The following is a 14056-nucleotide window of genomic DNA, read 5'->3' as shown; positions in this document are numbered from 1 at the left end:
GGTGAAGAGTCCTCCGGGAGATGAATCCCCTCTCCGGCAGGGTGCCGGAGGAGATCTCCTGAATCCCCCGAGATGGGATTGGCGGCGGCGGCGTCTCTGGAAGGTTTTCCGTATCGTGGCTCTCGGTACTGGGGGTTTCGCGACGGAGGCTATTTGTAGGCGGAAGGGCAGGTAAAGAGGCGGCACGAGGGGCCCACACCATAGGTCGGCGCGGCCAGGGCCTGGGCCGCGCCGCCCTATAGTCTGGCCACCTCGTGGCCCCACTTCGTCTCCCCTTCGGTCTTCTGGAAGCTTCGTGGCAAAATAGGACCCTGGGCGTTGATTTCGTCCAATTCCGAGAATATTTCGTTACTAGGATTTCTGAAACCAAAAACAGCGAAAACGACAAGCGGCTCTTCGGCATCTTGTTAATAGGTTAGTTCCAGAAAATGCACGAATATGACATAAAGTGTGCATAAAACATGTAGATATTATCAATAATGTGGCATGGAACACAAGAAATTATCGATACGTCGGAGACGTATCAGCATCCCCAAGCTTAGTTCTGCTCGTCCCGAGCAGGTAAAACGATAACAAAGATAATTTCTAGAGTGACATGCCATCATAACCTTGATCATACTATTTGTAAAGCATATGTAGTGAATGCAGTGATCAAAACAATGTAATGACATGAGTAAACAAGTGAATCATAAAGCAAAGACTTTTCATGAATAGTACTTCAAGACAAGCATCAATAAGTCTTGCATAAGAGTTAACTCATAAAGCAATAAATCAAAGTAAAGGTATTGAAGCAACACAAAGGAAGATTAAGTTTCAGCGGTTGCTTTCAACTTATAACATGTATATCTCATGGATAATTGTCAACATAGAGTAATATAATAAGTGCAATATGCAAGTATGTAGGAATCAATGCACAGTTCACACAAGTGTTTGCTTCTTGAGGTGGAGAGAAATAGGTGAACTGACTCAACATAAAAGTAAAAAGAATGGTCCTTCAAAAAGGAAAGCATCGATTGCTATATTTGTGCTAGAGCTTTTATTTTGAAAACATGAAACAATTTTGTCAACGGTAGTAATAAAGCATATGAGTTATGTAAATTATATCTTACAAGTTGCAAGCCTCATGCATAGTATACTAATAGTGCCCGCACCTTGTCCTAATTAGCTTGGACTACCGGATCATCGCAATACATATGTTTTAACCAAGTGTCACAATGGGGTACCTCCATGCCGCCTGTACAAAGGTCTAAGGAGAAAGCTCGCATTTTGGATTTCTCGCTTTTGATTATTCTCAACTTAGACATCCATACCGGGACAACATGGACAACAGATAATGGACTCCTCTTTAATGCATAGGCATGTGGCAAAAATTATTATTCTCATATGAGATTGAGGATATATGTCCAAAACTGAAACTTCCACCATGAATCATGGCTTTAGTTAGCGGCCCAATGTTCTTCTCTAACAATATGCATGCTTAACCATAAGGTGGTAGATCTCTCTTACTTCAGACAAGACGAACATGCATAGCAACTCACATGATATTCAACAAAGAATAGTTGATGGCGTCCCCAGTGAACGTGGTTATCGCACAACAAGCAACTTAATAAGAGATAAAGTATATTAAGTACATATTCAATACCACAATAGTTTTTAAGCTATTTGTCCCATGAGCTATATATTGTAAAGGTGAAGAATGGAATTGAAAGGTAGCACTCAAGCAATATACTTTGGAATGGCGGAGAAATACCATGTAGTAGGTAGGTATGGTGGACACAAATGGCATAGTGGTTGGCTCAAGGATTTTGGATGCATGAGAAGTATTCCCTCTCGATACAAGGTTTAGGCTAGCAAGGTTATTTGAAACAAACACAAGGATGAAGCGGTGCAGCAAAACTCACATAAAAGACATATTGAAAACATTATAAGACTCTACACCGTCTTCCTTGTTGTTCAAACTCAATACTAGAAATTATCTAGACTTTAGAGAGACCAAATATGCAAACCAAATTTTAGCATGCTCTATGTATTTCTTCATTAATGGGTGCAAAGCATATGATGCAAGAGCTTAAACATGAGCACAACAATTGCCAAGTATCACATTATCCAAGACATTATAGCAATTACTACATGTATCATTTTCCAATTCCAACCATATAACAATTTAACGAAGAAGAAACTTCGCCATGAATACTATGAGTAAAGCCTAAGGACATACTTGTCCATATGCTACAGCGGAGCGTGTCTCTCTCCCATACAGTGAATGCTAGGATCCATTTTATTCAAACAAAACAAAAAACAAAAACAAACCGACGCTCCAAGCATAGCACATAAGATGTGATGGAATAAAAATATAGTTTCAGGGGAGGAACCTGATAATGTTGTTGATGAAGAAGGGGATGCCTTGGGCATCCCCAAGCTTAGACGCTTGAGTCTTCTTGATATATGTAGGGGTGAACCACCGGGGCATCCCCAAGCTTAGAGCTTTCACTCTCCTTGATCATGTTGTATCATCTCCCTCTCCTGATCCTTGAAAACTTCCTCCACACCAAACTCAAAACAACTCATTAGAGGGTTAGTGCACAATTAAAACTTACATGTTCAGAGGTGACATAATCATTCTTAACACTTCTGGACATTGCACAAAGCTAATGAAAGTCAATGGAATCGAAAAATCCATCAAGCATAGCAAAACAAGCAATGCGAAATAAAAGGCAGAATCTGTCAAAACAGAACAGTTCGTAAAGACGAATTTTATTGAGGCACCATACTTGCTCAAATGAAAATGCTCAAATTTAATGAAAGTTGCGTACATATCTGAGGATCACTCACGTAAATTGGCATAATTTTCTGAGTTACCTACAGAGAAAACAGCCCAGATTCGTGACAGCAAAGAAATCTGTTTCTGCGCAGTAATCCAAATCTAGTATGAACCTTACTATCAACGACTTTACTTGGCACAACAATGCACAAAACTAAGATAAGGAGAGGTTGCTACAGTAGTAAACAACTTTCAAGACACAAAATAAAAACAAAGTACTGTAGTAAAAACATGGGTTGTCTCCCATAAGCGCTTTTCTTTAACGCCTTTCAGCTAGGCGCAGAAAGTGTGTATCAAGTATTATCAAGAGACGAAGTGTCAACATCATAATTTGTTCTAATAATAGAATCAAAAGGTAACTTCATTCTCTTTCTAGGGAAGTGTTCCATACCTTTCTTGAGAGGAAATTTATATTTAATATTACCTTCCTTCATATCAATAGTGGCACCAACGGTTCGAAGAAAAGGTCTTCCCAATATAATGGGGCAAGATGCATTGCATTCAATATCCAAGACAACAAAATCAACGGGGACAAGGTTATTGTTAACCATAATATGAACATTATCAATTCTCCCCAAAGGTTTCTTTTTAGCATTATCAGCGAGATTAACATCCAAATAACAATTTTTCAATGGTGGCAAGTCAAGCATATCATAGACTTTCCTAGGCATAACAGAAATACTTGCACCAAGATCACATAAAGCATTACAATCAAAATCATTGACCCTCATTTTAATGATGGGTTCCCAACCATCTTCTAGCTTTATAGGAATAGAAGTTTCAAGTTTTAGTTTCTCTTCTCTAGCTTTTATGAGAGCATTTGTAATATGTTTTGTGAAAGCCAAGTTTACAGCGCTAGCGTTGGGACTCTTAGCAAGTTTTTGTAAGAAATTTATAACTTCAGAGATGTTGCAATCATCAAAATCTAAATCATTATGAGCTACAGCAATGGGATCATCATCCCCAAGGTTGGAAAAAATTTCAGCAGTTTTATCACAGGCAGTTTCAGCAGTTTTAGCAATTTCAGGCAGTTTTGTACGCTTTGCACTAGGAGTAGAAACATTGCCAACACCAATTATTTTACCATTAATAGTAGGAGGTGCAGCAACATGTGAAGAATCAACATTACTTGTGGTGGTAATAGTCCAAACTTTAGCTACATTTTTCTCTTTAGCTAGTTTTTCATTTTCTTCTCTATCCCACCTAGCACGCAATTCAGCCATTAATCTTATATTCTCATTAATTCTAACTTGGATGGCATTTGCTGCAGTAACAATTTTATTTTCAATATCCTCAGGTTTAGCAGCCATTTTATTAATTAAAGAAGATTGTGACGCAGACATGTATGAGATTCGGTTTTCAGCATTTGCAAGTTTAGTTTGCAACCCAGAAATCTCCATATTCAGATTTTCAAGTTGATTTCCTATATTCTTCAACAAGGTAGATTGTTCATTCATAGTTTTAGTAAACAATTTATTTTGCTCATATTGTGATTGCATAAAGCTCTTGGTAGATCTTTCAATTTCTAACGTCTTTTCCTCATTAGGTGAAACATATCTACCATAAGAGTTACCATTAGCAGGATATGGCCTAGAATTTTGAGCAACCAATGAGGCTAACGGAACATTATTAGGATCAACATTAATCCTATCATTCACAAGCATAGACATAATAGCATCAATCTTATCATCCAAGGAAGAGGATTCTTCAACAGAATTTACCTTCTTACCTTGTGGAGCTCTTTCCGTGTGCCATTCAGAGTAATTAATCATCATATCATCAAGAAGCTTTGTAGCCGCCCCAAAGTGATGGACATAAAGGTACCTCCAGCAGCTGAATCCAATAGGTTCCGCGAAGAAAAATTTAGTCCTGCATAGAAGGTTTGGATGATCATCCAAGTAGTCAGTCCATGGGTTGGGCAATTTTTAACCAAAGATTTCATTATTTCCCATGCTTGTGCAACATGCTCAGTATCTAATTGTTTAAAATTCATTATGCACTCCTCAAAGATATAATTTTAGCAGGGGGATAATATCTACCAATAAAAGCATCCTTGCATTTAGTCCATGAATCAATACTATTCTTAGGCAGAGATAGCAACCAATCTTTAGCTCTTCCTCTTAATGAGAAAGGAAACAATTTCAATTTAATAATATCACCATCTACATCCTTATACTTTTGCATTTCACATAGTTCAACAAAATTATTAAGATGGGCAGCAGCATCATCAGAACTAACACCAGAAAATTGCTCTCGCATAACAAGATTCAGTAAAGCAGGTTTAATTTCAAAGAATTCTGCTGTAGTAGCAGGTGGAGCAATAGGTGTGCATAAGAAATCATTATTATTTGTGGTTGTGAAATCACACAACTTAGTATTTTCAGGGGTGGCCATTTTAGCAGTAGTAAATAAAGCAAACTAGATAAAGTAAATGCAAGTAACTAATTTTTTGTATTTTTGATATAGCAAACAAGATAGCAAATAAAGTAAAACTAGCAACTAATTTTTTTGTATTTTGATTTAGTGCAGCAAACAAAGTAGTGAATAAAATAAAGCAAGACAAAAACAAAGTAAAGAGATTGGGATGTGGAGACTCCCCTTGCAGCGTGTCTTGATCTCCCCGGCAACGGCGCCAGAAATTTGCTTGATGCGTGTAGTTGACACGTCCGTTGGGAACCCCAAGAGGAAGGTGTGATGCGCACAGCGGCAAGTTTCCCTCAGTAAGAAACCAAGGTTTAATCGAACCGGTAGGAGTCAAGAAGCACGTTGAAGGTTGATGGCTGCGGGATGTAGTGCGACGCAACACCAGAGATTCCGGCGCCAACGTGGAACCTGCACAACACAACCAAAGTACTTTGCCCCAACGAAACAGTGAGGTTGTCAATCTCACCGGCTTGCTGTAACAAAGGATTAACCGTATTGTGTGGAAGATGATTGTTTGCAGAAAACAGTAGAAACAGTATTACGATGATTGTATGCGATGTAAAGAATAGGACCGGGGTCCACAGTTCACTAGAGGTGTCTCTCCCATAAGATAAACAGCATGTTGGGTGAACAAATTACAGTTGGGCAATTGACAAATAAAGAGGGCATGACCATGCACATACATATTATGATGAGTATAGTGAGATTTAATTGGGCATTACGACAAAGTACATAGACCGCTATCCAGCATGCATCTATGCCTAAAAAGTCCACCTTCGGGTTATCATCCGAACCCCCTCCAGTATTAAGTTGCTAACAACAGACAATTGCATTAAGTATTGCGCGTAATGTAATCAGTAACTACATCCTCGAACATAGCACCAATGTTTTATCCCTAGTGGCAACACATCCATAATCTTAGAGGTTTGTCACTCCCCCAGTTCACGGAGACATGAACCCACTATCGAGCATAAATACTCCCTCTTGGAGTTACAAGCATCTACTTGGCCAGAGCATCTACTAGTAACGGAGAGCATGCAAGATCATAAACAACACATAGACATGAATTGATAATCAACATAACATAGTATTCTCTATTCATCGGATCCCAACAAACGCAACATATAGAATTACAGATAGATGATCTTGATCATGTTAGGCAGCTCACAAGACCCGACAATTAAGCACAATGGGGAGAAGACAGCCATCTAGCTACTGCTATGGACCCATAGTCCAGGGGTGAACTACTCACTCATCACTCCGGAGGCGACCATGGCGGTGAAGAGTCCTCCGGGAGATGAATCCCCTCTCCGGCAGGGTGCCGGAGGAGATCTCCTGAATCCCCCGAGATGGGATTGGCGGCGGTGGCGTCTCTGGAAGGTTTTCCGTATCGTGGCTCTCGGTACTGGGGGTTTCGCGACGGAGGCTATTTGTAGGCGGAAGGGCAGGTAAAGAGGCGGCACGAGGGGCCCACACCATAGGTCGGCGCGGCCGGGGCACAGGCGCGCCGCCTATAGTCTGGCCACCTCGTGGCCCCACTTCGTCTCCCCTTCGGTCTTCCGGAAGCTTCGTGGCAAAATAGGACCACAGGCGTTGATTTCGTCCAATTCCGAGAATATTTCGTTACTAGGATTTACGAAACCAAAAAGCAATGACGACAAGCGGCTCTTCGGCATCTTGTTAATAGGTTAGTTCCAGAAAATGCACGAATATGACATAAAGTGTGCATAAAACATGTAGATATTATCCATAATGTGGCATGGAACACAAGAAATTATCGATACGTCGGAGACGTATCATGGTGTTTCGCGGCGATTTCGTCGCCGCCGACGCTCCTGGCGTCGTGGCGTGGCCGTGTGCCTCGCCGTGGTTGCGCTGGCGTTGCGGCGAGGTGGTGCCTGGCTTGGCTTGGCCTGGCGCCGCCGTTCGCTCGGCGTGTGCCGCCGTGTTGCCATGGCCGAGCTCCTCTCCGCTTCACCTGTAAGTTCACTCCTCCTCCTTCCTCCTCTGCTACCTGTTCTACTCTCTTCTCTCCTCCTCCTCTTCGTCTAGTTCGGCCACTGGCCTGCTTCTCCTTGTGGAGATGATGGCCATACCGATGTGCTGCTGCTGCTTCGCCTTTGTGTGCCTTGCGCCATGCCAGCCCTGGGCCCCTAGTGTTGTGCTAGCTGCTGCGCCGTGCTAGGCTAGGCATGTTGCTGCGCTACTGCTGCTGTGCTTGTGCTGCTGGGCTGCTGCCATGGTTCTTAGCTACTGTGATGTGCTGTTCTTCTTTCTCACCTGCTGTTGTAACTCATGAGCTCTTGCTCATGAGCATACTGTGATGCTTTGCTTAATTTATTGGCTCCTGTTGTTGCCCTGTATACCATGCCTCTCATGTGTATGCAATTGCTTGCCCCAGGCTTGATCATGCTGCATGATCCTTTCCTTTGGCAAGTGTCGGTGCTACTGATGTGCTATTATTTGTGCTCTAATTCATGGACATGCTCAATTGAGCATTGTTGTTGGCTAAACAGCACCATCCAGTGATGAGTGTTGTGTGCTATCCTTGTATAACTTGATCCAGTGGTACATCATGCCTTTGATGTGCTTCTGGATACAATTATAAAGTCAATAATTCAGTTTCTGTTTATTCAGTTATGGCTTGGGTGTATTTCTTCAGTAGCTGGCTAATTACTGATGCCATGCTTGGCTATAGCAGTCTGTAACAAGTGCTAGCAAGCTCTGATGATCATATGATCATCAGTTGCTTGATGATTAAGCTATGTGCTTACATGCATGCCTTATTGATGCTCAATCTGTGAGGTGTGTGTGTGTCACAGACATGTGCTGGTGTGAGCTGGTGCTTTCTCAAGCATCAGTTGATGCTTGCAGTGATCCTCTGGATCATGTGCAAGTGTTCTAGTTACTGGTGACTTATGTATTTCATTTATCTGTGTAGCTTGTGCTTGTTTACTGGATAAATGAGATGAACTGTAATTCAGTGATGATTCTTTTCATTGATTTACTTGAGCTAGAGGGATGCCAACCATTTGTTGGGAACCCTAGCTCACTCTGAACCCTTTGGGTGATGATGGTGGCTTTGTTGGACGGTTTTGTGGTTGAGGTGGCCTCAATAGCAATTCTTTGCTGATCAGGAAGCTCCCACCCTTGTTGGCTTGATGTGTATGGACAGTTGCTCTCTGGCTTAACCATATTTGGTTGCCAGATGCTTTTGATGTTGACAAATAATTGCAGTAGACATATATCTTTGCATTTCTGATGGTTTTAAAAGGGCTAGTGTAGTCTGGGTATATTTGGGTAAGTCTCTGGGACGGTTTTCCTTCCTATTTCCATTTGGAAGATGCTACCACTTGTCCGGTTGGCATAACCATGGACATAGGCTTGATTGATCCCTGGTCTTTGCCATTTCTACCAGGTTACACTTGGTCTATGACCAAATGATGATCAAAACAGGGTTACTCCACCCTTTGTGTGCTTGTGTGATCATGCCTGTGCAATTTATGAACAAAACCATCTGGTTTGTTCATGATGATGTGTATACCTCACTCCAGCTCCTAGATTAAAGTGTTGGTGTAGAGGATTGCTTCTGGTGGTTTGGTTTGCTTGCCCTGCTCCTCCTTGCTAGCTTGTCGTGCTTGATTAATTTCTGTGGCTGTTTGAGTAGGTTGAACAACAGTGGTTGTTCTTCCTGTGCTTGATGTTCTTGTGTTCTTGGTGTACTTACCCAGAAGCTTGTGTCGATGGAATGGTTAGGGTTTACTGTGAAAAGCTTTTATCTGCCTTGCCCCTTCCTTCTCTGGTCGACAGTGCTGTCTACTGTTGGCTTCTTTTCCTGTAGACAGTGTTGGGCCTCCAAGAGCAGAGGTTTGTAGAACAACAGCAAGTTTCCCCTTAAGTGGATCACCCAAGGTTTTATAGAACTCAGGGAGGAAGAGGTCAAAGATATCCCTCTCAAGCAACCCTGCAATCACGATACAAGAAGTCTCTTGTGTCCCCAACACACCCAATACACTTGTCAGATGTATAGGTGCACTAGTTCGGCGAAGAGATAGTGAAATACAAGTAGTATGAATGTATATGAGTGGTAATAGCAATCTGAATAAAATATGGCAGCAAGTAAACATGTAACAGAACTTGTTGGAAACGGTGTTTCAATGCTTAGAAACAAGACCTAGGGATCATACTTTCACTAGTGGACACTCTCAACATTGCAATCATAAAGGAATATAAATAAGCACTTTACTATGCTATTCTGAATTACTCTCTGGCAAGATAACGAACTCTAATTCATCATGTAGGCAAACCTTAAAGATGTATTCTCAATGTGAGCAAAAGGCAATGCACAGTACCGAAGAGGCTAGCAAATTTGGATGGTGGAAGTGCCAAAAACCGTAGCTTAACATTAGTCAAAAAGAACTCACAAGCTTATTGCAAACATCTAGCAGGTTCAACATTAAGAGCATGATTAAAATTTACTCCAAGAAGGGCCGTTCACGGTGGCACAAGTACCCCGCTAGCTCCCTCGACCTTCAACACAACTTAGTTATTACGATGAACTCTCAGACATGGAAAGCTATCAAGTCCAACTACACCTTCAACTATTTAAATAGAGTTTGTAGTACGGCACAAGCTTAAAGACAACAATCCACTACTAATTTTAACTTATTCATCCAGCAAGCTTTACCATCTAAATACCTCAAAATATTTGCAAAGAATCAAGTTATCAAAGCTCAATGATCTACAAGATTATGCAAGTGTTTCATTATACCACTACCACATGCAACATTTTCTGTTTCCAACCTTCGCCATGAACATTAAAAGCTAAGAACACATGTGTTCATATGCACCAGCGGAGCGTGTCTCTCTCCCACACAAGCATTTATTCAGAGAATGAAAATAACAAAAAATAATAAAAGCACACAGACGCTCCAAGTAAAGTACATAAGATGTGACGGAATAAAAATATAGTTTCAATAGAAGAAACCTGATAAATTGTTGATGAAGAAGGGGATGCCTTGGGCATCCCCAAGCTTAGATGCTTGAGTCTTCTTGAAATATGCAGGGATGAACCACGAGGGCATCCCCAAGCTTAGACTTTTCACTCTTCTTGATCATATATCATTCTCCTCTCTTGACCCTTGAAAACTTTCTCCACACCAAACTCAAAACAAACTCATTAGAGGGTTAGTGCATAATCAAAAATTCACATGTTCAGAGGTGACACAATCATTCTTAGCACTTCTGGGCATTGCCCAAAGCTACTGGAAGTTAATGGAACAAAGAAATCCATCAAACACAGCAAAAGAGGCAATGCGAAATAAAAGGCAGAATCTGTCAAAACAGAACAGTCTGTAAAGACGAATTTTTCTGGGGCACTAAACTTGCTCAGATGAGAAAACTCCAAACTAATAAAGTTGCGTACATATCTGAGGATCACACACGTAAATTGGCAGATTTTTCTGAGTTACCTACAGAGAACCCTGCCCAAATTCGTGACAGCAAGAAATCTGTTTCTGCGCAGTAATCCAAATCTAGTATCAACCTTCTATTAGAGACTTCACTTGGCACAGCAATGCAATAAAATAAAGATAAGGAGAGGTTGCTACAGTAGTAACAACTTCCAAGACACAACAAAACAGTAGCAAAATAAAAACATGGGTTATCTCCCAAGAAGTGCTTTCTTTATAGCCATTAAGATGGACTCAGCAATTTCAATGATGCACTCGCAAGAAATAAGAGTTGAAGCAAAAGAGAGCATCAAAAAGCAAATTCAAAACAAATTTAAGCCTAACCCACTTCCTATGAAAAGGAATCTTGTAAATAAACAAGTTCATGAAGAGCAAAGTGACAAGCATAGGAAGATAAAACAAGTGTAACTTCAAAAATTTCAGCATATAGAGAGGTGTTTTAGTAACATGAAAATTTCTACAACCATATTTTCCTCTCTCATAAAGATTTTCAGTAGCATCATGAGCAAACTCAACAATATAACTATCACATAAAGCATTCTTATCATGAGTCTCATGCATAAAAGTATCATTGCTCTCCACATAAGCATAATCAATTTTATTAGTAATAGTGGGAGCAAATTCAACAAAGTAGCTAACATTATTATTCTCATCATCAAATATAGGAGGCATATTGTAATCATAATTAAACTTCTCCTCCATATTAGGCGGCACCAAAATACCACTATCATTATAATCATCATAAATAGGAGGCAAAGTATCATCAAAGAAAATTTTCTCCTCAATGCTTGGGGGACTAAAAATATCATGCTCATCAAAACCAGCTTCCCCAAGCTTAGAATTTTCCATATCATTAGCAACAATGGTGTTCAAAGCGTTCATACTATTATCATTGCTACTAGCATGCAAATAAGGTTCCATAGGTTTTTTAATTTTCGCATCAAACAATCCATGTCTTAGCTCAGGAAATAGCTTAAAAAGCTCACTGTTACTTTCCATTATGCCTAGCTAGTGAAATAAAAACAAGAAACAAAAAGATGCAATTGTAGGATCTAAAGGAAATAGCTTCGAGCACTCACAACGGCGCCAGAAAATAACTTAGTTACCTGAGACCGGAGTGTGAATACCTTTTACCTTTCCTCCCCGGCAACGGCGCCAGAAAATAGCTTGCTGTCTACTGTTGGCTTCTTTTCCTGTAGACAGTGTTGGGCCTCCAAGAGCAGAGGTTTGTAGAACAACAGCAAGTTTTCCGTTAAGTGGATCACCCAAGGTTTTATCGAACTCAGGGAGGAAGAGGTCAAAGATATCCCTCTCAAGCAACCCTGCAATCACGATACAAGAAGTCTCTTGTGTCCCCAACACACCCAATACACTTGTCAGATGTATAGGTGCACTAGTTCGGCGAAGAGATAGTGAAATACAAGTAGTATGAATGTATATGAGTGGTAATATCAATCTGAATAAAATATGGCAGCAAGTAAACATGTAACAGAACTTGTTGGAAACGGTGTTTCAATGCTTAGAAACAAGGCCTAGGGATCATACTTTCACTAGTGGACACTCTCAACATTGCAATCATAAAGGAATATAAATAAGCACTTTACTATGCTATTCTGAATTACTCTCTGGCAAGATAACGAACTCTAATTCATCATGTAGGCAAACCTTAAAGATGTATTACCAAGTACTAATAAACACCCCACGCTGTCATTGTGAGCATTCATAGGAGGTACTAACACACCACAATTTCATAGAGACATCCAACTCAAATCATAACTCAGTGAATAAGTATTCTGTGAAATATAGCCTAAGAGACCCACACGGTGCACACACTGTCACCTTTACACACGTGGGACAAGGATTCTCCGGAGATCACATAAGTAAAATCCACTTGAATAGCATAACGACATCTAGATTACAAAACTCATCATATGAATCTTAATCATGTAAGGCAGCTCATGAGATCATTGTATTGAAGTACATGGGAGAGAGAGATTAACCATATAGCTACCGGTACAGCCCTTAGCCTCGATGGAGAACTACTCCCTCCTCATGGGAGACAGCAACGTTGATGAAGATGGCGGTGGTGTCGATGGAGATGCCTTCCGGGGGCACTTCCCCGTCCTGGCGGCGTGCCGGAACAGAGACTCATGTCCCCCAGATCTTGGCTTCGCGATGGCGGCGGCTCTGGAACTTTTCTCGTATCGTGGCTTATTCGTGTCGAAGATTTAGGTCAGGGAGGCTTATATAGGCGAACAGTCGGAGTCCGAGGGGGTCTGGTGGCTCCACACACCAGGGGGGCGCGCCCCCCCTTGGCCGCGCCGCCACCATGTGTGGGGCCCACCTGGCTCTCCTCTGGCCCCTCTTCGGTGCCCTGGAAGCTTCCTTGAAATATAAGATACTGGGCGTTGATTTCGTCCAATCCCGAGAATATTTCCTTACTAGGATTTCTGAAACCAAAAACAGCAGAAAACAGGAACTGGCACTTCGGCATCTTGTCAATAGGTTAGTTCCGGAAAATGCATCAAAACGATATAAAATGTGAACAAAACATGTAGGTATTCATAAAACAAGCATGGAACATCAGAAATTATAGATACGTTGGAGACGTATCAGACAGCAGTGCCTGGCACTTGTTGGTGACTCTCCCTGTGTGTGAGGTGCTGTTGTGCATGCACACACATGGCTTGCTATTGCACATGCACTCAAGCTGTGTGAGCAGCTTGTGTGTGTGTGTACCTGGTGCTTGTGAGTGGATCAGCTCGGCTGGTTCTTGGTCATATCTTCTCAAATTCACATTTTTCTTGCTAATCCATTTGTTTGTGCTTTGTTTGTGTGCAGGGAACAACAAGATGATCAAGATGGAGTGCAAGATCATCTTGATCCAGGATTTCATGAAGATCAACATGTAGTTTAGGACCTTTTATTAACTTGTAATTTTCCTTTTTCTTTTTTCCTTTTATTCAATTCATGTAATGTGTTGTAACATTTCACATTTCAATTCTGAATATTGTAATGACAATGTATCTTGTGTGATTATCAATAAAGCTCCAATTTTCTCTAATGAGCTTTACTTAATAGTTGAATTATTTATATTATTTATTATTTATAATTTGTTTAAAGAATTACCTCAATTTTGAATTATGAGATATTCATATGGTGTTTGAATTTGAAATTCAAATACAAGTTTGTTTGAATTCAATCATGCAACTTAAGTTGTAATGCAATAATTCTCCTCTCTTCTCAAAACCCTAGTTTAGTTAAGTGAGATGCAAGTTTGTCGCACTCTCGAAACCCTAACCCTGTAAGGTGTCGAGAGAGAAACTTGTCCCCCTTCGAT

This window comes from Lolium perenne, chromosome 6 (genome assembly GCF_019359855.2).
Source record: "Lolium perenne isolate Kyuss_39 chromosome 6, Kyuss_2.0, whole genome shotgun sequence".
NCBI classification, from domain to species: Eukaryota; Viridiplantae; Streptophyta; class Magnoliopsida; order Poales; family Poaceae; genus Lolium; species Lolium perenne.
Note: the sequence above shows the minus strand (reverse complement) of the source record.